Below are 27,967 nucleotides of genomic sequence, written 5' to 3' on the forward strand. Positions count from 1 at the left end.
GCCACATGTGAGGGCTTGAATTCAAGGTGTTCCACGAGTTAGTAATGAAAGTGCACTAATAAGTCTTGCTTGATTTGATTGCGTTAATGCATGCTTAATCTATTCTTTCATCTTTCGAGGCAATTATGACGTCTAGTCCTTGTGCAATCCGTGCGCCTATTTTTGTGTCTTTATTGTTTTGTTCGAGGACAAACAAAAATGTAAGTTTGGGGGAGTTGATACGCTCGGATTTTGCACTATTTTAAGGCCATTATTTGGTCCTTTTTTATGTCAAAGTCACTCTACACGTCCATTATTTGCATATTTTGTCTATTTTGGTATTTTGACGTGTTTTGTGAGAAACGTGCATAATTGAGCCGAAAAGGGAGCCAAAACGCAAAGTCTGGAAATCTGGAGTCAGGCGGCGACCGGCGACCCCCGCGGATGTGTGCGGCGACCGCCGGCGCCCGGCGGGCATATCAATGCAGCGGTCCGCCTCGGAAAAATACGCTTGGAAGAGAAGTCTGGTCCGGAGACCGCCAGAAGTCGTGCGGCAGTCCGCCGCCGAGGGAAAAGACTCTTTGGAGTCCAACGCGGCAACCGCCGGCCAAGGTGCGGCGGCCCGCCGGAGAAAGGCGGTGAATCCGAGAAGCCCTAGATTTGTGCCCAGATTTACCATGTTTTGGAGATCTTTTCCTTCTACAACAAGGATTGACTTTTCCCTATAAATAAGACCTCAAGCTTCATCAAATGAGAGAGCTTCTACTTGCAAAATACTTCATAGACATCAAGAGCTAGATTACTTCACTTGTGCAAGGAGTTGGAGAAGGATTTAAAGAACATCAAGAACGACAAGGATTCAACCTACGGGTTTTATTTGCTTTAGTTTTATGTTCAAATTGTTTTCCCTTCAATCTATGTTTTTAGCTTATTCAATTATGTGTAACTAAACTCATAGGATTCAAGGGATGTGTTAGTAACGACTTTGGTTACGCAAGTTATTTTTTCTATTTAATATCCGTTTTGTTTTTACTTTGTTTCTTCCCTAAGTAGTTCTGATGTTGCATGATGGAGTGACACAATCTTGTATGATTTAATATAACTTGCTTCATAAGTGTGACAGAGTTCTAGCGAGTTAGATCCACTTAGTAGACGCTACAGTTAGCTTCCCTTAAAACGGCACTGTTAATTGAGAGTGAGGACTTTTCAAGGGTCTTAGGAGCTTTTTGGAGTTACGTGTTAGGATTGACAACCCTAATGTTGTAATCAACGTTTGTATCGCATGAGCATAAGCTAGGTGACTCGTCCTTTCAAAGTATAAACTGTGCTAGGGTATTGTAGTTGGAATTTGTATAACCATAACTGTGAATGCACATCCCTGGGATTCCCTTATATCTATCGCTTATCTCCGTGTTTTATTTGCTTTTAGTTGTTTTATGCTTTTTATTGTTTCTAGTTTTCAAAAGTTTTCCAAAACCTACTTGTTTTTCCAGATAGTAATTGAGTCTTAGTAGAGGATAGAAACTTTGTGTTTGCCTTCCCCGTGTTCGATATCCGGTACTAACCTTTAGCTATACTATATATCCTCTGTATACTTGCAGGTTTACTTAGTGCTAATATAAAGTGCATCACAGATGTGTGTGGACCAATGTCAACCGAGGCAAGGTACGGTTTTTGATATTTCATCACGTTTATTGATGACTTCTCGAAAATTGGATACGTCTATTTGATGCGCTACAAGTCTGAAACTTTTGAAAAGTTCAAGGAGTTTAAGGCTTCCGTAGAGACGCTTCATGGCAAGAGTATCAAATGCCTGCGATCTGATCGCGGAGGCGAGTACCTAAGTGCCGAGTTTTTGGACTACTTATCAGAGTCGGGAATTCAATCCCAACTGACTGCGCCAGGGACAACCCAGCAGAATGGCGTAGCTGAAAGAAGAAATAGGACTTTGTTAAACATGGTTCGTTCGCTGATGAGTTATGAACGGTTACCAATTTCGTTTTGGGGACATGCCTTGCTATCTGCAAGTCATATATTAGACAATCTACCTTCTAAATCAGTTCCTACTTCCCCATATGAGTTGTGGACTGGGCGTAAGCCCAATCTAGAACATCTCAAAGTGTGGGGATGTCAGGCTTATATATTGGAAAATGATCCAACTAAGCTGGAACCTAGGACGGAGGTATGTGTGTTTATAGGTTACCCTAAAGGATCGAAAGCTTATGAATTCTATAGTCTCCGCGATAAGAAAGTAATTGTGAGCACCCATGCCATATTCTTAGAGGAAGACTCTGTAATGAATCATAAGTCCAACAGTGAGATATCTCTTGAAGAGCTAACTTCAGTCACAAGTTCCATTAACCAAGAACAGACACCTAGTGTAACAACAATTCCAGAAATTTCAACTAATACACCGAATGTTGTAGTGTCGCGTCGCAGTGGGAGGGTCTCTCATGAGCCCGAAAGATACATTGGTTTGACAGAGTGCATGGATCACTCCTCGGACAGCAATGTACTTGATCCCTGGAATCTTGTTGAGGCGCAGACAGATGTCGATCATTGCGAATGGGTGAAAGCAATGGATTCGGAACTACAATCAATGGTAGACAAAGACGTCTATGATTTGTCTATCCCACCCGAAGGTTGTACTGCCATTGGGAGCAAGTGGGTATACATACGTAAATGTGGACCCAATGGACGAGTTAAAGTCTTTAAGGCAAGACTAGTGGCTAAGGGGTATACCCAAAGGGAAGGCATCGACTACGATGAGACCTTCTCCCCAGTGGCCACGCTCAAATCAATATGTATTCTTTTGTCTATAGCAGCTTACATGGATTGGGAGGTATGGCAGATGGACGTTAAGACTGCGTTTTTAAACGGGAGTCTTGAGGAGACCATCTACATGGAACAACCCGAAGGCCATGTGGTAAAGGGAAATGAACAAATGGTTTGGAAGCTTAAGAAGGCCATTTATGGCCTCAAGCAAGCATCTAGATCATGGAACTAGTGTTTTGATCAAACTGTTCAAAAGTGTGAAAAGTTTGGATTCGGAAAGTGCCCTATTGAAAGCTGCGTGTATAAGAAGGTTAAAAAGGTAATGTTGTGTTCTTAGTTTTGTATTAGATGACATTCTTCTAATTGGAAACAATAAAAAGATGTTGTCATCAGTACGAACTTGGTTGTCCAGCCAGTTCGAGATGAAAGATATGGATGATGCGGGACACATTCTCGGTATCAAGGTTCTTCGGAACCGTGCAAAGAGAACGTTGTGCTTATCCCAAGAATCTTACATCGATACGGTACTTAGACGCTTTAGCATGCAAGATGCCAAGAAATGTTTCTTACCTTTTAGACATGGCATCCATTTATCTCAAGAGATGTGTCCAAAGACAACATCTGAGATAGCAGAGATGAGAAGGATACCATATGCCTCGGCTGTTGGTAGTCTCATGTATGCTATGCTTTGTACTAGACCTGATACCATATGCCTCGGCTGTTGGTAGTCTCATGTAAAGCAGAAATGCATTGCAGACTCTACCATGGAAGCCGAATATGTGGTTGCTTCAGAGGCTGCAAAAGAGGTTGTATGGCTTAAGAACTTTCTTGTGGACTTAGGTGTGGTTACGAATATGCCCAAGAGCATCACCATTTATTGTGACAATTTTGGTGTTGTGGCGAATTCGAGGGAACCACGGCCTCATAAAGGGAGCAAGCACATAGAGAGGAAGTATCATATCATTCGAGATATAGTGCAGAGATGAGACATACAAGTGGTCAAGATTGAGTCAGAAAACAATCTGGCAGATCCTTTCACGAAGGCATTAGCGGTCAAGCTGTTTGAGAGCCATGTTGAAGGAATGGGAGTTAGACTAATACAAGACCTCAATCCGCTTTCAGTATAAGTGAGAGAATTAGACGTTAGCACATTTTGTATACTCGAAAGTGTTTTGAGTATAAGTGGGAGACTGTTAGAGTTTGTATACTAGAAATCACGTTTCGAGTGATTGAATACTGTAAAACTCTTATTTTATTTCCTAAGGAATAAAACAGATTATTTTTGTCATAATGGTGTTATGTTTTACATTTAATGAGTGTTTATGCACGTTTAAATGTATAAGTTAACTTAACAAAGTCTAAGTCTTTGTTTTAGTAGACCGGTTGTGGGCGGCGTCCACTTTAATGTAACACAGCCAGTCCTAAATAAAAAATAAGAAGAATTTCACGACCTAGATAGAATTAGACTATCCATCGTGAAAGGTTGCACTGTCAGTCCGCATATTTCTAAGCCTTACTAAAATAAGATGACATTGGTGTGGTAAAGCACTGAACGGATCTAACAGCAAGACTTGTCCTTGGGCTATCTACTGAAAGGTGAGGTCTTGATAAATATTTGTTTCTTAATCAATATAGGTTAGCATTGAGCATACGGTATTGATTATGCATTACTTCTGTAGTGGCTGCTCGTAATTTTCCAATTAAAGATTATATTAAATTGTGGGTTCAATTTAATTAGTAAAAAGTGAATTGGATGAGCCCATATCCAAAACCTTCCATAGATCCCTGTCTGGGCTCAAAAGGAACTTAATATAAATAGGAGAATAAAAGAGACAGAAAGATAACACAAATCATTATTATTTTTCTCAAAATTTTCGCCCCCCTCCCCCCCTATAGAGCTGGACGAATTTTTCCTATCCTCTTAGGAGTAGAATTTCTGTCTTCTTTATTTAAGTCCTAGTATTCCGGTGAGATCAGCCCACACTGATATTGGAGTACAGTTCGGGAACCAGAGAGAAGATTCGTGGTCTAGTATTCAAAGCGTCACGTGGAGAAGTCGCTAGCCATCATCAATTCTTTGGAGAATTAATTAGGTATTATTTCTGCTCCGTAGAAAAGCATGTTTTAGGTTTCAATATTCTTAAAGCATGATTAATTCAAGTTATGATAATCAACACGCGACTACGCTTCCACTGCCAGTTCCTTCACCTCATAGTCCTAAATCCTCTAGAAACCGATCCACTAATAGCATGAATAGAAATCAATGGATTATCATCATCATCAATAGGTTTATCAACTGCATTATCAGTTTTATTCTCTAGAGCTTCCCTATTGACAACATCATCTATTTCCAGAATGTATAACTGATTCCTAGCACACTTATGGCCTCTCTCACACTTCTCTTTGCAGCCATAGCACGAACTCTTTGCTTGTCGATCAGTCATTTCCTCCTCAGTCATAAGTCGCTTACTCTTGAAGGCAGGCATGATAGGGGTAGGCAACACGGTGGATTACCCGCATTAGTAGATGATAGCTTCGATTCCTAACCCCCCAAATTTGGGGCATAAACAACCGCACAACCTTTTCGACATAAGGCCGCAATCCATTTATGACATGACTAATAACATACGATTCAGATAGAAAAACATGACCCAAAAGTAACTCAAACTTATCTTGGTAATAAGAGAACGAACCCGTTTGTTTAAGAGATAGAAGCTTAGTCATTGGATTTTCGAGCAAGTGATCACCAAAACGCCCTTCCAAAGCTCGCATAAATAAAGACCAAGGAGTTTCCATCAGTTAATCCTGGTATTTGGACCAATTTTGGAACCATTGGAGAGCTCGACCTTCAAAATTAATGACCGCCGACCGCACCTTCGAATCATCAAGTGTCAGTTCGACGGAGAAGAAATGATCGTACCTTAGAAACCAGCCGGCCAAATCCTCTCCAGAGAAGATTGGAAACCCACCATAGATTTGCGTGTAGAGATATAAGGTGCTCTTGGTTGACCCCCTACCCACGCAACACTGTCGCCCGAAGCCAGCATCCGAGACATCAACTTATTCTATTGCATCTGCAAGGCAATGAACTCCTCGTGAAGTTCTTTCAACTGCAGATCACGCACCACCTCTGCACGATCACGGAGCTTATCCAGATCCTCCCTCCGACGATCAGTATCGATCAACTTAGCCGAGAGATCGGTCATAGTAGCGGCAAACATTGTCCCCCCTTTATTAAGGCTCATTTCGTGCATTGGTTATGGGGTTTGTGATTTCAATGAGCTAACACGCGTTTATAAGTTTAGGTGCGTAGAAAATCTGTCGGACCCAGGAAGCTGATACGAATTTACCAGGCAGATGGAATCAAAGGATAATCGAAGTGAAGTATGTCAATTCGAAACCTGACCTAGGAGATCACAACAGCGATGGTGGGAGTAGAATGAGAAGCGAAGAACATATTAAAGGATCTTTTGCGAAGGGAACAAGTGTAAAAGCAACAAAGAAAAGCACCCTAGGGATCCGAGCCTCAACGATAAAAGGAGACAACTATTTTGAAGAGAGGCAGCTTGTTCGGCCTTCCTTTTCGCGCGCGCTCTTCTTCCTCTTTAAAGAGTGTGTGTATCGTTGCGGCCTTCCTAATCAGGCCAGCCTATTTCTTCCTGTTTACCTGCAGAGTACGACTTAGTGGATCCAGTAAAATCTCAGGCTGATCAAGCTGAGTGGCGCCGACTCGAGTGAGAAGAAGGGAATAGCTGACTGGAGGGCGATCGAACAAAAACCTTAACACACTAATACTAACTAACTAGTATAGGGAAGTAACGATCGATCCCACATAAATGAGGCGTTGTGACATGTTTGTGTGATATGGCTTGGGGCTTGGCTGCTGCCACGCTTTACTTTGGAGGTGGGTTAAGTGTCTACTGGCTCTGGAAAGGAGAAAAACTAACTAAGCTGAACAACTAAAATACCCAACTGATCAACTCAAAAGACATTACTATAAAAAAAAAATACGCTCGGATTTTGCACTGTTTTAAGGCCATTATTTGGTACGTTTTTTATATTAAAATCACTCTACATGTCCATTATTTGCATATTTTATCTATTTTGATATTTTGCAGGTTTTGTGAGAAATGTGTATATTTGAGCCGAAAAAGAGAGTCAAAACGCAAAGTCTAGAATTCTGAAGTTCAGACGGCGACCGGCGACCGCCGCACGTTGTACGGCGACCGCCGGCGCCCAGCGGTCAGAGCTATGTAGCGGCCCGCCTCGGAAATTTACACTTGGGAAAGAGTCTCGCCCGGCGACCGCCGGAATTCATGCGGCGGTCCGCCGTCGAAGGAACAGAGACTCTGGAATGCAATGCGGCGACCGCTAGCCAAGGTGCGGCGGCCCGCTAGAGAAAGGCGGCGAATCCAATCAGACCTAGATCTGCTTCAAGATTTACCATATTTTGAAGATCTTTTCCTTCTACAATGAGGATTAACTTTTCCCTATAAATAGGACCTCAAGCTTCATCAAATTAGAGCTTCTTTTTGCAACATAAATTCCCAGAGATTAAAAGCTAGAGTACATCTTTGTGCAAGGAGTTGAAGAAGGATTTCAAGAGCATTAAGAACGACAAGGATTCAACCTACGGGTTTTATTTGCTTTAGTTTTATGTTCAAATTGTCTTCCATTCAATCTATGTGTTTAGCTTATTTCATTATGTGTAACTAAACTCATAGGATTCTAGAGATGTGTTAGTAACGACTTTGGTTATACAATTCTATTTTTCTATTTAATATCTGTTTTGTTTTTACTTTTACTTTGTTTCTTCCCTAAGTAATTCTGATGGTGCATGATTGAGTGACACAATCTTGCATGATTTAATATAACTTGCTTCATAACTGTGAGAGAGTTCTAGCGAGTTAGATCCACTTAGTAGACGCTACAGTTAGCTTCCCTTAAAACATCACTGTTATTTGAGAGTGAGGACTTTTCAAGGGTCTTAGGAGCTTTATGGAGTTACATGTTAGGATTGACAATCCTAATTTTGTAATCAATGTTTGCATCGCATGAGCATAAGCTAGGTGACTCGTCCTATCAAAGTAATAACTGTGCTAGGGTATTGTAGTTTAGAATTTGTATAACCATAACTGTGAACGCATATCCCTGGAATTCCCTTATCTCTATCGTTTATCTCTGTGTTTTAATTGCATCTAGTTGTTATTCGCTTTCTATTCTTTTCTGTTTTCAAAAGTTTTCAAAATCTTTCGGTTCTTCCAGATAGTGATTGAGTCTTAGTAGAAGATAAACAGTTTGTGTTTGTTTTCCCCATGTTCGATATCCGGTACTGACCTTTGGCTAAACTATTTCTATTATGTATACTTGCAGGTATTAATAGTGCTAAAAAATAGTGCATCAAAAGACAAACAGAATAAACGGGGTTGTCAGGCCCCTGCAGAAAGGAACGAAAAGTAAAATAACTTTAACAAAATCATCTTCCTCAACAGATCAGTGTAAAGGAAACAGAGCAACAACAGATCAGAAAAGCTGAAGAAGACGAAATGACTCAATTACAATGGAACGTATTAAAATGGCAAAATGACTCTATTACTATGGAACGGAGGGAGTACTTAAGAAAATAATATTATTTTGTTATTTATTTAAAATTTATAGTTTAGTTATTTTTTTAAGTTTAAGGTATTTTATATTTATTGATATTTATTTTACTAGTATATGATTATTTTATGAATAAAATATAGTGAAATACTCAATTACAAGAAATTTTTTTGATGGAAGGCATTTGATCCCACGGTCCACGACCTCGCAAATATGTTTATTTTGCTGATATTACAAAATGCAAGTTTTGAATATAATAACATAAATATCATTGAGAGTTGCGTAGTATTTTCAGTCTCATACTACATTTTTTTGGCTGAAGAGAAATAGGTATAGTGATGTTCTCTACATTTTTCTTTTTTGATTTTATTTTTTTATTTATTATAATTATTTATTAGTACTATCATATTTTTAAAATAATTACAAAAAAGTGTGTCTAACGTGGGACGAAGTATTAAATAATGTAACATAAAGCAATATTTATTAGGCTCTTCATTTATTGCATGAGTAATTGTCCACTAAACGAAATAACGGTAGATAATATTTGTGACATTCAATGCCACTTTTATAACTAGCCACCCATAACCTATTAATTTTGGAGTGATGTTAAATGGCCATAATGTGGCTGGCCACACACCTAAAAACTAAATAAAAAATTAGTGTAATTAATGCTAATTCAACAAAATTAATTCACCTCAAAAACAGCAAACATAATTGGGACAATTGTACCCTTTTAGTCGGGGAGATATCTTTTCATATATATAACGCACTTGTGTAGTTGCATTCTTTAAATATTTTTAATTATTATAGTTCATAAATACATCGGTTTTATATTATTAATTTATTTATTAACCATTTTATAGTTTGATTCCATAGAAGTAAATAGTATGATTGTATCGCAATATAATTTATTACTAATGATTAAAAATAAGAATATGTTAAAATCTATTAATGATAAACTAATGCCTTTTAATCTATTAATTTTTTATATTTGAGTGATTGTGGACTTAAACTTATCTTAAGTTCAAATGAAAATTTAAATTTGATCTTGTGTTTATGTAATTAAATAATTTGGGATTTCGGTCGTTATTAGATACTCCTACAATATAACTTCGATTTAGTTGAATAATTGAAATTTTTAATTTATGTATTAAATTTAATTGAATGATTGAGTAATTCAATTTATCTCAAATTCAATTACTGGTTCAATTGATTTCAAATTCAGCTAAAGACATTGAAGATTTCAATTCATCTTTGATTCAGTTTAGGAATTATAGATTTCAGTTAATCTCTAAATTCAGTTTAGTATTTAATTATTCAATTAATTTAGAATTAAATCAAATTTCTATTTTTTTTAAAAAAAATCTATTTCCAGTTGATACATCTAAACTTCAATTGATTGTAAAATTAGTTGAATACTATTTATTAAAAAAATACTATTACATTATTTTTATAGCTATTTTTATTCAATAATAATTGGAAATTATAACAATGTACGTATATAATATTACAAACTATAGCTATTTTTTTCTTATTTGTAATTACACTTACTGAACTATTCATCAATTTAATTTATTAATTAAGTATAATATTCGTTTGCCACCATTTAAACATTGAGATGGTTGGTTGCAATTGAATTATTTAGAATTACGTTTACAACATCTTCACGATTAAAAATTTTGAATTTTGCATATAGGCAATGTAATTAACAACTACCATCAATCCATGTATGCCCAAGAACAAAGTAGTGATTCAAAATACTGTACAAGTCCCTTAAAACAAAATTTGATGATGATATTATGTTTTTTTTTTAAATTTAATAAAAAAATGATGTGGCAATTATATAGTTTATTAAGTTAATTTAAATTATTGTGAGGTTATAATTATTTAGAATAAAATAATTAAACATAGAATAAACCCTTAAATTATACTCCATAAAATATGTAGTTAAGTAGTAGTATTTGTTTTGAAACAAATTAAAGTTATTAATTAATTTGATACATACAAGTACTATAATTTAATAATCATTGTTTTATAAGTAATTCAACCATCATCATCGGCTAGCAGCTCATTTTTTAAAAGTACTAAGCTTATACTCCATGTTAACAATTATAATATTAATTGCTATTATTATTAGATTATATCACACCTTATAATTGGAAAAATATATTACTTGTATAAAATATTATGTATAATTAATGTTATATTTTGATATTGTCATTTAAGTATTTTTTAAATATATTAGTATAGGGGGTGCATTAAAATGATAACACCTCTTAAAGTAACACTATACCACCATTCCTAGTCAATCATTTGAACACGTGAACGAATAATCAGCTACCATGTGGCAATCATAAAAAATGCCTAAGGGTAAATTTTCTCGGTCAGCAATATCCAATACGCTACACAACAATTTACAATAATTTTTTCTTGACCAGCAATATCCAATACGCTAGACAACAACCTATAGATTGATGTCTAGCGTTTATAATATTATTGACTACGTGGTGTCACAATGTCACTTTAAGAGGTGTTGTCATTTTAACACAAACCTATTAGTATATTATAGGCTATACATTAATATACTAATGCAATAGGGAAGGATTTTGATTTTTCTAAGAGAGTGGGAGATATGAGTAATTTCATGTTTTTTTCAATACAATTACTCTATTTTAAATTTTACTTTATATTTTTTGTAATAAAATTTAAGTTGGAACTAATAGTTATGCCGTGTTTAAATTTTGTACACGCTACTATAGTATTCAAAACCATAAATAGTACTATATTGATGTATGAAATTATATTCAAAACCATCAATATGAAATTATATTGATGTATGAAATTTATATCATAAAAAGTAGGTTTTTAATAAAATTGATAATATTAAAATATAATATGATAATATATAGTATCACAACTTATAAATTACTATTGACTTAAACTTTAGTATCGTATAATATATACAGTAAAAGATTTTTTTTAAAGAGATTAAAGTTTAACCATAAAATAAAAAATCAGTATAAAATAATTACTGAAAAAAATTATAAAAAAAAAGAAGAATAAATCTGAAAAGGAAATGTTAAAATCGGATTTGTGAAGAGAAATTAGAAAAACAATAACAGTTATATAGAAAGGGCAATAGTGTAAAATTATTAAGGCATTAATTGAGATATTTGAAGTATTAATATCTATGACATCCAAATTTACTAAAATGCCATTTTATGGCCAGCTATAATATGGCTACATAGCATTTCCCTTAACTTTAATATGGCTACATAGCATTTCCCTTAACTTTGTACGGCTAAAAATTCACAATCCACCTCACACTATTTATTGCACTTAAGACGCCACAATAGTGTAAAAAAGTGTGTTGTCATTTCCACAATTATATCTTTTTTTTGGCTGAATATAAACATCTTTTTATAGATTTTGATAATTGCAGAATTTCAAAATTTTTTCTTATCCTAAGGGGAGAAAGTGAAAGGTTTTGAAAGTGTATCATAATTTATTATTATTATTATAAATGTATGACATTTGGTAGCTTCTAATATAACGTGTTGTAGTGATAAAATATAAATTTTAAATATTGTATAAATAATAAACTTCAAACTTTTATTTGGATCATTAAAAAATATCAGATGGTAAAATAATAGCAACAAAAAATGTAAATACAGTTTCAACACAATGTCAACACAGTATCAACCGTCAAAATACTATGTTGACATTTTTTTTGCTATTATTTTATTATTTTTTGACATTTTCTAACGGTTCAGATCATAGTTTGGAATTTGTACAATATTTGGAGTTTGCATTTGATTACATCCAAATCTACAAATTCCTATCCTTTTCTATTATCGGCTGAATTTTTGAAACTTATTTGATTATATAACTTTTTATTAGTATAATATACTGCTGTTGTATACATTTGTGATTTTAAAACTTGATATAATGATTTGTTTCGTATACTTGTTTTGTCCATAGAAAATAGTTTCATTTGATTTAATAAGAAATTGGTAAAGAGGGAATGAGAAAAAAAATGTTAAAATAAGAGAAATCTCCCCTCGGGCATAGGCCTGTTTATCACAACCGCACTGCAGCTCCTGTGTATCACCTCGCCGCATAGTTTAGGGTTTAGGGTTCCCTTCAAACGCTCCAATTCCAAACGTCTCAAACTGACCCCCTTTTGGAATCTCCCCTTCCAAGTCATTATCCGCCACGCTGAATTCTGACAGGAAATGCAGCTTCGTCAGCGATTTCGAAATCTCTCCCGTCAGATCATTCCCTGACATGTCCAATTTCTCTAAATTTGTCAGATTCGAAAGCTGTTCAGCAATGCTTCCGGTCAACTTGTTGTTGCGCAGTTCCAATCTTTGGAGGAGCTTTAGTTGCCCGATTTCTGTCGGAATTCGGCCGCTGAGGTTATTGTTCCCGAGTTTCAGGCTGCATGGAAGGTTGAAGAGTCGGTTGTATTGAAGATTGTTGTATAGAAAGGGCAACGCGAGATGGCTCAAGTCTGTGCTGCTTTTGTCGGATATCAGCGCAGGCAGCCTCGTTATCTCACGTGGGATCTCTCCAGTGAGTGAGTTTTGAGTTAAGTTGAGGATGTACAAACTTGGCATTGATCCTACCCACGCTGGAATTGCGCCTGAGAGTTTGTTTAATGAGAGGTTCAGAACTTTGAGCTTTTTCAGTTTTGAAATCCAAGTTGGGATTTGGCCTTTGAGTTGGCATCCTCCTAGAGTCAGAATCTGCAGATTCTTGAAGGTGTCCGAGTGCAGCAGGTCGTCATTGTCGGGCATTCTCTCGTCGTGGAAGCATCTGTTGAGGAAGAGGACTGCCAGATTTTGGCAGTGTTTGAGTGTGTTCAGGGCTCCCACAACGTTGGAGAGGTGGTTTTCGGTAAGGGAGATGTGTGTGAGAGATTTGAGAGAGGCCATACAAGGAGGGACTTCGCCACTGAGCTGGTTGAAGGCGAGCCGGATTGCTGTGATGGACTTGCACAAGCACAGGGTGTCCGGGATGTTACCAGAGAAGGTGTTGTTGCCAAGATCAAGGGCTTGTAAATGTTGGAGTTTGGAAAAATTGAGAGTGGAGATTTGGCCGTTGAGGAGGTTGTTGCGAGGGAGGAGAGTGGTGAGGTTGGTGCATTTTGTTAGAGAGGGTGGGAAGGTTCCGTTGAGGTTGTTGGAGTGGAGTTGCAGTTGCTCTAATTTGGAAAGCAGCCCTATATTTTGAGGAATCTCACCGCTTAGTTGATTGGCATGGAGCTCTAAGATAATGAGGTTTGAAAGGTACACAATGGCCTTGTTGATTGACCTGGAAAGTTGGTTGTTATGTAGAGATATTTCTTGCAACTTTGTCAAGGTGTAAAGGTCGCGTGGCAGTGGACCCGTGAGGGAGTTGGAGCCTGCTCTGAAAATTTGAAGATTTGAGCATTTGGCGAGGGAAGGTGATGTAGGACCAATGAATTGATTCATGGAGTAATCCATGATTTTGATGAGTGGGGAGATGTTGCAAATAGATGAAGGATTGGAGGAGGTGAAACTATTGTTGCTGATGTTGAAGATGAGTAAATTGGATGATTGAAGGAGAAGAAAGGAGGGATCAAAGGAGCCATTGAAGCGGTTGCTTGAGAGGTCTAGAGTGTGGATGGTGATTGGGAGAGTGCGGATGAGTGGGCCGAAGAGGGAGTTGAAGCTCAAGTCGAGAGTGAGGAGGCGAGGAGGGAGAGCGGGGAGGAGGCCAGAGAGATGATTATGGGAGAGATTTATGTGGGCTAGGAAAGGAAGGCTTGGTATTGTGAGGGAGGTGGCAGAGATATTTTTTTCCGGCAGCCAAAGATGTGTGACACGAGGAGCGCCGTTGCGGGATGTGCAGGCTATGCCTTGCCAATGGCAGCAATTGGTGGAGGGAAACCAGTTGAGGCTGAGACTGAGGGGAGGGGAGTGGGAAGAGATGAATGTTAGTAAGGATTCTTGTTCTTGTTTATTGCAACTTAGTACATTTTGTGAGAGGAGGAACAAATTGAGAGAGGATCAGAAGTAACATGGGTTTGGCCATTTTGATTAATTTTTCTCCTTCTTTTCCCTTCATCCTCTCCTTATATATTCATTAGTGCAGAGGGAAATGGGATAGGTCCACCCTTATTAAAAGAACAAAAAATGGACACTTATTTCGAACAAAAACATGAAACACTTGCTTTTTACCAAATAAAATATGAATCAAGTTTAACTTTCCCTGGAAACTCCACTTTAATTATCAACCACAATCTTGAGTAATATTTGAATAATCAAGAGAATATAATTCTCATTAGTATCAGATTTGTTAGTCACTCTCATCATGACTAAAATCTCAACCTATTGAACGGAGGAGAATCGTATTACCAATTGAATTGCGGTTCATCGCCATATTAACTTATATCTATACATATATAAAGACACTTCTTTTGAAATATTCATAAATTTTGGCTATGAATTTAATTATTTATAAATTTTGGTGTATCAATCATGAATAAATTTTGGCGTAAAATTTCGTGCAGTTATGCAAGAAATATGTGCATTTTGTAACGGCCAATTATGAATAAATTTTGGGTTATTATTCTTGCAGTTAATTACAATTATTATATCCAATGACTGTGAACATGAAGGTGGTGTTCGGTTGCCATGACTAATTATCATAAGACTATCCATATAGGATTAAGTTGTATGATTAGTTTAGTTGGAGGGAGGAGGTTATGACTAATTATCATGAGACTATCCATCTAGGATTAAGTTGAGGGGGTCAATCTTATGAACCAAACATGATACATATTTAATCATGAGATTTAGTCTTGTCAACCGAACACCCCCGAAGGGAATTAATTTAGTATCATGAGAGTATCCGGATTTTCATAAATCCCATTACTATTTTATAATATATCTATCTATACATATGTAAACGGAGAATTTTAGAAAACAAATTAAAGAAATGGTTTTATGAATATTATAAAAAAGGTAAAATACATTCTTAGGTCCTTATACTTTAGTCAAAATGTTCATTAGATCCTTGTACAATTTTTTCGTTTTAATAGGTCCTTATACTTTTCACAATATTTTTATCAGGTCCTCGTACATATTTTCGTTTTAGTAGGACCTTATACTTTTATCGTAACTTTCATTAGGTCCTTGTACAATCTTTTGTTTTAGGGACTATTTTACATTTATCTTGGATAATAATCTAAATTTAATTGAACTTTTTAATATTCCATTATTTAACTTAGCATAGTCTATAAAGATAATATCATCTTGTTATTCAATAATCTCAATAAGTTGTAGAGAATAATAAAAAGATTAACCGTGATGATTGAATATTAAAATCGAATTTTTTTTAGAATAACTTCTGAATTTTCAATTGATTATTTATATTTATATTGAAAGATATGTTTCCCTGAATATTTATAATCATAAGATAAGTTAAATAATAAAATTAAAAGATTCATTAAATTTAATTAAATATAAATTACTATCTAAAATAAAAGTGAAAGAATATCTTAAAATAAAAAATTGTATAAGGACCTAATAAAAGTTATAATCAAAGTTTAAGGATCTACTAAAACGAAAAAATTGTACGAGGATGTGATGAAATTTATCAGAAAGGTATAAGGACCTATTAAAACGAAAAAATTGTACGAGAACCTAATTAACATTTTGATTAAAGTATGAGGACCTAAGAATGTGTTTTGCCTAAAATAAAATAAAAAAATAATTAACGATAGAAATTAAACGATTTTGGTTTTACAGCCAATCCTAATTAACACATTAATTTTCTCTTTATTCTACAACAAATGCTAATTAACCATTGTTTAATTAGAGAGATTTTCTTTCATTCTGCCTAATCAATACAGGAATAAGAAGAGTCAGTTAAAACAAAGCAAATCTCTATAAATATTCATTCACAAAATAATTTTTTTACTCAAAAGTTCAACAATTAAAAACGCCTTGGGGTTACACTGTTTACAAACATTTTTTATTTCTTAAATTGCATTTGAACTGTCAATATTCTGTTTTATTTTGAAAATATAGAAAATGTTTATAGTTAATTTAAGGAAACAATATAGAAAAAGAAGGGAAGGCAAGAGGAAAAGGGAGAAAAAGAAACCGATATATAAAAGAACGGAAGAAGCACTTCCAGAGGATTTGATGGTGAAAATTTAGCTTGCAACCATATAAGAAGATAAAGAGAAGAGGGAGGACTGCATAAACAGAAGAGGGAGGGGTACAGGCTTCATAATATTTATTTTATTTAGGGTAAGATAATTTTAAAATAACTAATTAATTTAGGAAATGAAAAATTTGTATGCCAAAACGAACTAATATAGAAAACGATAGAGATATTTTACATATGGAGTATAATTGTTTAGTATAATATCTTTATGTCATACTATATTTTGAATTACGTTTACGTGTATTATATATATCTAAATTAGTTAGAATCTATCCCTATAATTATGCATCTATCTCTAAAATTATGGAATTAAATTGCTATTAGGTTTTGAATTTTCAAACAAAATTCCATTGTTTAAAGTTTGATTACGATTTGAAAAATAATTCTACCATAATTACATGAATTAATTTATTTTTGAATATAGTATAGCTAATAAAAACTATGATAACTTAAAACATCGGGGAGTGATTAATTGCTAACTTATCATTTAATTGCTAATTACAACTAATTTAAGAGCATATGATTTTAGAAATCTTGTGATCTACAATTTGTCATGTGTAATTTCGTTTTTTTATTTTTTAATATTAAAAAGATAATAACAACTATCAAATTTAAGGTTTAGAAACACAATATCGATATAGTGTATGAAATACATCAACACAAAGACATAACAATGTCAATACGATTTCATATTGACATTGTACAAGCATTGTATCGACATATTATGTGTCGTGTACTGATATAAAGTTGTTAACGAAATTATGAAATTTTTTTATTTTTTTTCAAATTTTGACATCGGAACATATGCAAATGAGATCTCGTTAGAATCCTTATGAATTTATCTTTAATTTGATATATGTTGTGCGAAAAAATAATTTAAATCAAGAAAGTTATGCATTTTAAAATTATGATATATTTTTCAAAAGTTAGTTACAACTAATCTGTTAAATTGACCTTAATACCCTTATTGACATTTTTTATTTATAGTGCTAATGATCTAGATCCTTAATTTGAATATCTAATGGCTATTATTTAATTGTAGTTAGCAATTAAGTATTGATTTAGTAATATAACACTCCCCTACAATGCAAAATAATTATCCATCTATAATACATTAATTGATTATGTTCTATTTCTTACTTTTTAAGGTTGTTTACAAATAGAAGTATTTTTTTCATGACTTACGAATTATTATTTTATTTACTAATATTAGGTTTTATTAATATTTGTATTTATATATATATATATATATTTTTATTTGTTTTATAGTTCATCATTTTATCTTTTTACAATGATATTATTGTCCCCTAAATTTTATTTGTATATGATTTATATACTTTTGGTATATATTCCTAAATTTTTTAGTTTTATGTAATGATATTGTCACTTATTTTATTTATCCATGATATCAAAATGATAGAATGAATATATTCTAAGTTAACACTAGTTGTTATAGATTACAAGTTTGTAGATCATACCAATTCCCATGTCAAAAGAATTCGAATATGACAACCATAATTGCATATGAATTAATGAGAATTTTCATAAATGTGAATTAGGAATAGGATGCACGAGTCGCTATACATTTGTTCTTTGTCGTGTGAGAGTGATCTAAGGTAACGATGTACTATTATTATTAGTTTTGAACGATGTATTATTATTAGTTTTGAATTTATATTGCAAGTTGCGATATTTTATGATGACAATTATTTGTTTTTTATGAAGATTGAGATTTCCTTTTCAACCTATTTTTGGCTTTGGTCAATAAGTCCAGCATAATAATTACGTCAACTTGACATGAAAAAAAAATTTGTTAAAACTATTCAGATTTGACTGCGTGTCTTCGTCAAACTCCCTTTTTTTTCATTCCCCTTAACATAATTCATATTTCCACTAATAGTCTAATACCCTCTCCATCTTCCAAATATTGTCCTACTGTGATCTTGCAGCACAACACGAGTTTTAAAAATGTAACAAAAAATGAGTTGAAAAAATTAGTGGAATATGAGTCCACTTTTATATATTAGTTTTATAAAATGTGAATAGAAATGAGTTAGTTGAATATGAGATCCACTACCGTGAAATCAAGCTAGAACCGCAAAAAATCGGCAGTTTGGAACCGTGAAAAACCGTAAAAAACCGTCAGAAAACCGCAGGTTCGGAACCAAAACCGAAACCGGCGGTTTTGGAACCGGAACCGTAACCGCGAAACACCCTCGTGGTTCGATTCCGGTTCAACAATTTCCAAAACCAGAACCGGCGGTTCCGAACCGTAACCGCCGGTTCCTGAACCGTGGGCTCCTCTAGTAGTTAGTAGAATTCTGATTTTTTTTGAAGCTATATTTGATTAATTTCCCTTGCGCCCGAGCGGCCGAGCCCATTATTCCTTATTTTACCAACACCAAACCCATGGCTAAAATAATTAGTTAAGTAGTTAGCGATAATTATGGGTGGTTAAAAATACGGAAATATTGAAATACCGCTCTCGTAGTGAAAAATTATCGAGAATACCATATTTTTGTTTTAGCACAATATTTGGTAAGGTATGATACCTTAACAGTTTATTTCGGTACAGTAACAATATGAATTTTCATACACTGATATATGCCGAGGTATACTGAAAATATGATATATACCGAATTTTATGTATATACCGAAAATAATCAATAAAAATTAGAAAAATTTGAGATTGTGGAATGATGGAATCATTAGTTTCATAAAAATCATAATTGAGTTATTTTTCAGTACATTACTACAACTTTCGATAATATATAAACCAAAACTAAATCCAGTACAAAAATAATGGGATTTTGGTATGCCCTACCGTAGTCCAATATGCGGTAAAAGTTCGGTATATTGCAAAAGTAAGGCATACCGAATTTATAAAGTACGACATACCGAAAATACAATACGATATCGGTATTGAATTTCGTCATACTAAAACTTCGGTATATCGAAAATTCAGGTAAGGTAAAAATGTATTACTCCTTCTGTCCCATAAAAATATATGCACTTTCCATTTTTGCTCGTCCATAAAAATATAGGAATTTCCATTATGAAAAGTTAACACAATTTATTACCTCTATACATCAAATAGTCTACAACTATACCATCATTAAAACACTAATAATAATAAGAGTCTCACTATCATCTAACACTACTTTAGCTATTCTTTACATTCTCTCTCTTACTTTATCAATTTTTTCTTAATTCTCTTGTCATATCATATGCCCGTATTTTTATGGGATGTGGGTGAATTTTTTTGTCATACCAAATTTTTGATGAGGTATACAGTATATAGTGGTTTCGGTAATGTATATCGTACCGCCCAACCTCTGTTTGATCCTTAATTATTTAGCCTAACTAACCTGTGTTTCCCGTGAGTTGGCCACTAATCATAACAAGTGTGATACTCATACTCAAAACTATTAGGATAGTAATAAGATAAACAACCAACATACTAGTTTATGTAGTAACCGCCCTTTCAGCTATGATGGATTCTATACTAATTAACCTTAGTTTTTATTCCAAGCATGCTACAGCTATAAAACTAAGCAAATGACACCAAAACGACGATCATTGACCTGACAAGAATATATTGCACGAATACACGATCAGCATAATCTTCCATCCAGCCAATCCATAACACACTCACCACTTTTACCATTTCTCAGATAAAAATAATAAAAGTTCGACTTTATGAATTATTTGATTAATTATAAAATATTATTATTATTATTATTATTATTATTATTATTATTATTATTATCATTATTATTATTATTATTATTATTATTATTACTCTCTCCATCCAAAAAAATGGACTAATTTTACCATTTTGGTTTGTCTACCAAAATTAGATTAAGTCTAAAAATGGAAAGTTTTCAACCGATACTAATCATATACATCATTCTAAATATGAACCCCACAATCCACTAACACTCATTCCACTAACTTTTCCTTCTCTATCTTACTTTTTTCTATCTCTCGCTTACTTTACCAATTATACATTAAAACCCTTGTCATTTATCATCTTGTCTATTTTTGGTAGACGGAGTGAGTATCGTTGTTAACATTTATAAAATTACATTAACTTCACACACACCTATAAATATATCTTTAACTTTATATCTCTATTTAGTCTTAACGTGAGTACATTGAACTTTTGATTACATATTTCTAATAACCACTCGATAACTCTTAGGGGCTTCTTGGTATGATAAAATGAAATAAGGAGGATGGAATGGAGATGAGAATGGAATGGGGATGGAAATAAAATGGGGATTCCATTTCATTCTTATGTTTGGTGAATGTAAGGTTTATAAATGGAATTGAATTGTTATTCCTTGATTGATTTCATTCCTATGGTTGGTACCTACAAATAATATAGGATTGGAAAGAAATGAAATATGAATAATTAATATGTTGATTCTACAAAATAAATATTTATTCAAAAATATTTTTGTCAAATTATTTTGGATCATATTTATTTGTAATATACACGGAAAGGAGTGTGCGCAAATGTGGTGTATGTATGTGGTAGTGTGTGTGGGAAGGGGGGAGGGGTTGTGTGTGTGAAATGTGGGAATGAAGGTCATCCCTTAGCTAAATAGAAGGAATGACTATTTCCATGAGGAATGGAAAGATAATTCCTAAGAGAAAAAATACCAAACAAAGGCGAAAAATGTACGTAGGAATATCATTTCATTCCCTCACACACACGTTAATACATTTCCTATCATCCAATATTTTCACATTTCATGGAGACAATTACTATTCACACAATTCATAGAACTCTATCAATTATACACATGTAAAACTTATTTCTAATTTATTTTACGCATATTGGAGATAAAATATATTCCCACTATCTCTTAAATTTGTACATGTTGACTTAAGGCACGTGTTTTAAGAAAAGTATTAGAAAGTAAATCGAAAAGATTAGTTAATATGAGTCTTACTTTTAAATATTAGTTTTACAGTAAGATATGAGTGATAATAAATTAGTGGAATGTATTGTCCACTAATAAAAATTGGAAAAATTGAAATGATGTATGATAAATTTTGTGGGACGGGCGAAATGGAAATGTGCAACAAATTTTTTAACTGAGAGATAGGTACACACGGTTCAAAAACCGCCGATTCCGGTTCGGAACCAGCAGTTCACGGTTCAAGATTTCGGTGAACCTGAACCGGCCCACCAAGGGTCTATGCGGTTCCGGTTCCGGTTCAAAAAACCTGCGGATCCGACAACGGTTCAAAACCACCGGTTTCCGGCCAAAACCGCCGGTTCAGGGCCGGTTCGGCGGTTCACTTAATTTTATTTTATTTTATTTTTTTGCATAAACCATTCTTGATTTTCTCATTTACAGAGACATCCTTGAATGTTTTATGTTTCACTTTCAATGTAGGACAAATTATATTGAAGTATTTTCTTTTATAACTACATGTTTAGATCATTCATTCATCTTTTTCCAATGTGGGATACAAAACCTTCTTTTGTCTTCTCCTTTCCTTCATTTTTTGTATTATATATATAAACAAATTAATTATTTGAATATATTCTTGATAGATAAAAATAAACAATTATTGAGAAATATAATTTGTATATAGAAAAATATTTATTTGTATAATAGTTATCATTAGGTTTATACAATTTGCATAATAATTATTCTTTTAATGTGTATAATTGTATTTATTAGTTAATGTATGCATAAATATATAAACATAAGCAAATCGATAATGATAAAGAACTTTTGTAAAAGTTCATGTAATAATATTTGTTGTTAAATTATAATAATAGAAGATAAAGTACTAATAATACTAATATAGACAAAGAATGATGGGAGATCTATCATATATTTTCCTTTATTTGAGGCTTTAATTTTGAAGAGAGTGCATTGGATTATTCTAATTTATAGTTACATTAACATATTCTTTGATGTGTTACTCTTTCTTTCAATGTGGGATAAAAGTTATTATTTATAACTATATGATAGATCTCCCATCATTCTTTGTCTATATTAGTACTCTATCTTCTATTATGATAATTTAACAACAAATATTATTACATGAACTATTATTCATTAGTTCTTTATCATTATCGATTTGCTTATATTTAAATTTATGTATATGTTACCTAATACTACTATTATACACATTAAGAGAATAATTATAATACAAATTGTATAAGTCTAACAATAACTATTATACAAATAATTATTTTTCTATATAAAAATCATACTATTTCTCAATAATTATTTATTTTTATCAATCAAGAATGTATTCAAATAATAATTTTGTTTATATATATTACACAAAAAATATATATTACACAAAAAATTGAAGAAAAGTAGAAGATAAAAGAAAGTTTTGTATCCTACATTAGAAAAAGATGAATGAAAGATCTAAACATGTAGTTATAAAAGAAAACACTTCAACCTATTTTTTCCCACATCGAAAATGGAACATAAAGCATTCAAGGATGTCTCTATAAAGAGAAATAACCAAGAATAGTTTCATAGAATTCACAAGTCCATCAAATATATATATGCTATTATGAATTCCTTGTATTCATTTATTTGTAAAATTGTTTTTTAAATATAACAATCAATTTTTATAAATAAAAAATATATTTTTTTTAAATTTTAATTGAACCGCCGGTTCAACAGTTGAACCGGCGGTTTGGAACCGCCAGTTCCGGTTCCACATTTCTTTGAACCTGAACTGGCCCGCTAGAAGCGCCGAACCGTTTGCCAGTTCGAACCGCCGGCGACAGTTCCGGTTCCGATTCATGAACCGGCAGTTTCGAACCGCTGGTTAACCGACGGTTCGGTTCGGTTTGTGCATGCCTGCCGAGAGAGTCTGTTGTTGACTCACCACATTTGAGAATAAATGTCATTTTATCTTAATGGTGGCACATATAAGAGTTTGACTAAGTAAATTCTTGATCCAATTTTCTTATTCTCTTCTATGTTACACGAGTACACGACAATCACATTTCTCAAGATCAAGATAGTTTTATAGATATTCCTTTATTCATATAAGTTTTTCATATTCATTCAAACTTGGGTGACGTCCTAATCATAATATTTGAAATTTATAAAATATAGTATGTGATTAACAAAAGTTATTCATTTCTAATTAAATACATTAATATTTATTTTATTTCTACTTTTTTGTGTCCTTTCAAAATATCTATTAATAGATTTCAATCCGATAACTTTCTATTTGAAATGAGTAATATTTGTAGAATACTAATTTTGAGATGTTACAATATCATTATTATAAATTATATTTTAAAAATTAGAGGGAACATCTTTTTAGGTTTATGAATTTTGTCAATGTATCATTTTAGGTCCATGAACTTTGCCAATGTATCATTTTAGGTCTGTAAACTTTAAAAATTTCATTTTAGGTCCGTAAACTAAAAGGTAATATCATTTGAGGTATTTTGAACTTTTTTCGGACGAAAATTCCCTTAAGGCCTTCAAATGGCAATTTGGACAATCCAAATTTATAGCTATCTAATTTCAAAACAAATAAACTAAATATAATGAGGGAACATCTTTTTTAGTACATCAACTATCCTAAATGAACAAATTTGGTCCGTAACATTTCATAATATCTTTTGAGGTCCATCAACTATAAGTTAATATCAAATCAAGTACTTTTTTTGGCTATTTCCAATATTTTCATGACCAAAGTACCCTTAAGGCAATGAAGGGCAATTCAATCTATTTACTTTCTCAATTTCATTAAAGAATGTAATTTATTTTTCTCTTTTTATCCATCCACTTTCTTCTTTCTGAAAATTTAAGTTAATCATAATATAATATATACTACATTGAAATACAAATTTAATAAAGTAAAAAAAATATATGATTCACGAATAGTCAAGGGAATAGATATGATAACTATGAACAGTTTTCATGATGTTGTAAATGGCCTAATGATAATATTAAGACGCGACGTTATGGTATTAAACAATTGATAGCAACTATTAATTTTTATTTAATTAAACAATCATAAATTAATAATATATTCAACTAAGGAATGCCATTGTCTTTTTTATTGAATTGATTATTGATAATTTCAACTAATTTTTTTAGACTACAATTACTACATAAAAGTATATAAAATAAAACTTAGCTCTTTGAATTATTTAAGACTTTGTGTATGTTAATGAATTTTAATTTATTTTTAATTGTCAATTTTGTATTGCACTTAAAAATAACTTATTCTTCTATGTATAGTTTTAAGATTGAAAAATTAATATTCCATCCAATAAATTGAACTGCTTTTATATACAAATATTGTATAAGTATAATGTTTACATATATTTATACCTATGTTATTTCACTGTTGGAAGAGTGAACTACAAAATTGACCCCTATGTATGGTGGATCGAACTCTGGAGGTACCTATGTTTCAAAAAACGCCTCAAACACCTCTATGTATGGGCATAATATCATTTGAAGTCCTTTTTCATTTTTTACGGTCTTTCATTTCGTTCACTCCCTTCTTTTTTTCGGAAAATGCCACTGAGGATATTTCAGTCTTTCCAATATTTCATCATTATTTTTCATGTCGCATTAATTGGGATATTGACTACATGGCAGGCTTTTGGGTAGTGTGTCTAGGGGGATAATTTGATATTATGTTTTGGGGTGGAATTCAAAAAGTCACATGCAAAGAGGTTTTCGTTCCCTCCTAAAATAAGAATAAGCTTCCATCCTAGTACACTCTCACTCTCTCGCCCCTCACTCTTACTCTTAGCACTTCGCTCTCTCTCGCACAAAGACACAAGGGTTTCAGTCTCTCTCTATCTCTCGCGCGCACACAAAATGGGATGCAATCGTGGAGCTCCCCGGAAAGGAGCGACCTACGACGGCCGCGACGGTGGTGGCGATGGCCGAAGAGGAGAGGCGTCTTCGTCAAGGCTTCCGGAGACGATTATCCTAGAGGACGAAGTTTGGGTTCTCCGTCAGGCAAAGCTAACCAACTTCAACCCTTACGACGAATATGGTATGATTCTCGACCTTTACATGCTCATTTTTCGTATTTCATCATTTTAGGAAATCGTGAAAACGTAGGGTTTGTATCAATTTTAAAGTATTCCCTCTGTCCCAGAGAAGTCGGCATACTTTGAAAATGGCACGGGATTTTAGGAGGTTTTGTTTTGTGTGTTAAATGGAGAGAGAAAATATAATTTTTATATTCATGTGAGAGATAACTTTTTCCAAAAAGGGAAATGTGACATCTTTTGTGGGACAAACTAAAAAGGAAAGTGTGCCATCTTTTGTGGGACGGAGGGAGTAGGAAATAATGAATTTTTGAAGGTTTTTTTTTTTTTTTTTTTTGTTTTTTTTTTTTACAGGAAGTGATGCTCTTTTTACCATATGCATCACGGCGGTGTATTCCACAGCGAGATGTACGTTGGTGGGAGATTGAATTATATCGACAAATGCGACACTACGCTGTTCAATCTTTTTGAGCTATCGTCGATCATGGTCGCGTTGGGTTACCAGCGGAATTACATTTGCGAGTGGTACTACTGTGACCCTGAAAAAAATGACGAGTTAGTCAGCCTAAAACACGGTGAGCCTAAACACCCACTGTATGATGAAAAGCATATGGATCGTTTCCTTTCGTTGTTAGGCGGTAAGTGGAAGGAGATTCACGTTTATAGCGTGGAGATCAGCCATGTAGAGGCCGTGGTGAAGCTGATGGCAGATGAATTTACAATTTTGGAGAAGTTTGAACGGCTGCCCAACAGTGGAGTAGTTATTGAAGAGATAGAGGAAGCCCCTAAACCGAAACCAAACCCCAAACAGGAACCGATGTGTAATGCCGAGCTGAAGATGTTGTGTTGGTATGTACCTGATCCTGAATTCGAAGAGTACCTCCGAAACAGCCTCGAGGAAGACAAGAGGCTAAGGAGGAGTCTAGAACAGGATGGATTGTTGGGTGAAAATTTGATGGGGAGGTTGAATGAGGTTATTGGTGTTTCAGATCATGGGGCTGATGTAGAGGGGGACATTATGGAGGCAATGGGTGCTACGGAGGATGGTGGTGTTGCTATGGAGTGTTCTGTTCAAGCTGAAGATGTTGTGCATTCAGATGAATCTGTGCATGCATTTGTAATGGGCCACCCTGTGGTGTTGGAAGAGGTAATAAATGTGGGTGTGTTAATTGAACTAAATCATACTTGGGTATGTATAATGATATTAATTTTTCAACATGTGTATCTTTTATGTTGTTAGGTTGTCATTGAAATCCCAGTTGTGAATGAAATTCCTAATTTGGATGACATCCCAATTCCAGATGAAATGCCAAATGCAGCCAGCAGCGGTTAGAAGAGATAGAGGCAAGGCGCCTATAGATGATGAGTCATTGGGAGAAGCGGACTTCATGGACTTCTTCGCTGATATTGACATGGTAATGCTATTTTAACGCCCCGAAAATGGTCCTAGAAAAATTGTTATTGTAATTAAGAAAGCAAAAAAAAGAGGCTTATAGTGAACGACACTATGATAAAAATAGTGATATATTGAAAATCTACAACATGTTTGAGTTATTTATATATTGGATTTTTTCTTAAATTATTGATAACAAAGAAGTATGTGTGAGTATTATCTTTGAATTATTGGTTAATATGTTATCATTGAATGTTGAATATGATGTTTTGATTATTAGATTCAAAGTTAATATGTCATGATTCCAAGATCAATCAAGAAACGAAAGTATAGGAAAATATTAGTTAGAAATATGATGTTTATAATATGAAATTTATTAAAATAGAAGTGGTATTGAAGATTAGAAATGACCGAGAACTTTATTTAGGTTGAGCCAAATATTGTGAATATTATTAGCTTGATTTAAATTCATACATGTATTTTAGACTTGATAAAGTGCACAATGTAAAAATTATTAGAACTAATAATGATCAACGGGTGCATCTTTAAAATTTGATAAGAATGACTAACTTATAATTTTATATAGCAAATCCATTTGTTTAGATTTTTTTTTTATCATGAATATGATCTGGAATAAGGTATGAGTAATAAGGTGAATTAATTTTCTAAGGGAGACTAGTTACTGTAAAACGTTGGTTATATAATTATAACCAAAATATAATTAGTGAGATATAGGTATACGTTGTAAATGCTGGTACATGAAATATACTATGTAATTAATCATGAGATTAGTGTCATCTATATGAAAATGAGGCGAATAATATGTACGAATAAGATTCTATATGCTCTTGTGTGTGATATTTGTATCTATGTGTAAAATATATGATTGAGGAAATGTTTTTTAAGTTTAAGTTTATGTTTGCTATGCAGCTTGACATTTTAAACTTTCATGAGGGGATACTTGGCAACATCCCAATCGACGGTTCCAATAC

At 33.5% G+C, this 27,967-nt stretch overlaps 2 pseudogenes; both read right to left on the reverse strand.

Moving 5' to 3' along the window:
- Nucleotides 1–5,220: 5,220 nt before the first annotated feature.
- On the reverse strand, nt 5,221–6,008 carry LOC148932435 (uncharacterized; annotated as a pseudogene).
- A 6,386-nt stretch (nt 6,009–12,394) lies between these two features.
- On the reverse strand, nt 12,395–14,415 carry LOC125195378 (receptor-like protein 2; annotated as a pseudogene).
- Between the last annotated feature and the right edge of the window lie 13,552 nt (nt 14,416–27,967).

The sequence above is a fragment of the Salvia hispanica genome, chromosome 2, assembly GCF_029641045.1.
Source record: "Salvia hispanica isolate PSC_SH4W2 chromosome 2, Shi_PSC_v1, whole genome shotgun sequence".
Lineage (NCBI taxonomy): Eukaryota > Viridiplantae > Streptophyta > Magnoliopsida > Lamiales > Lamiaceae > Salvia > Salvia hispanica.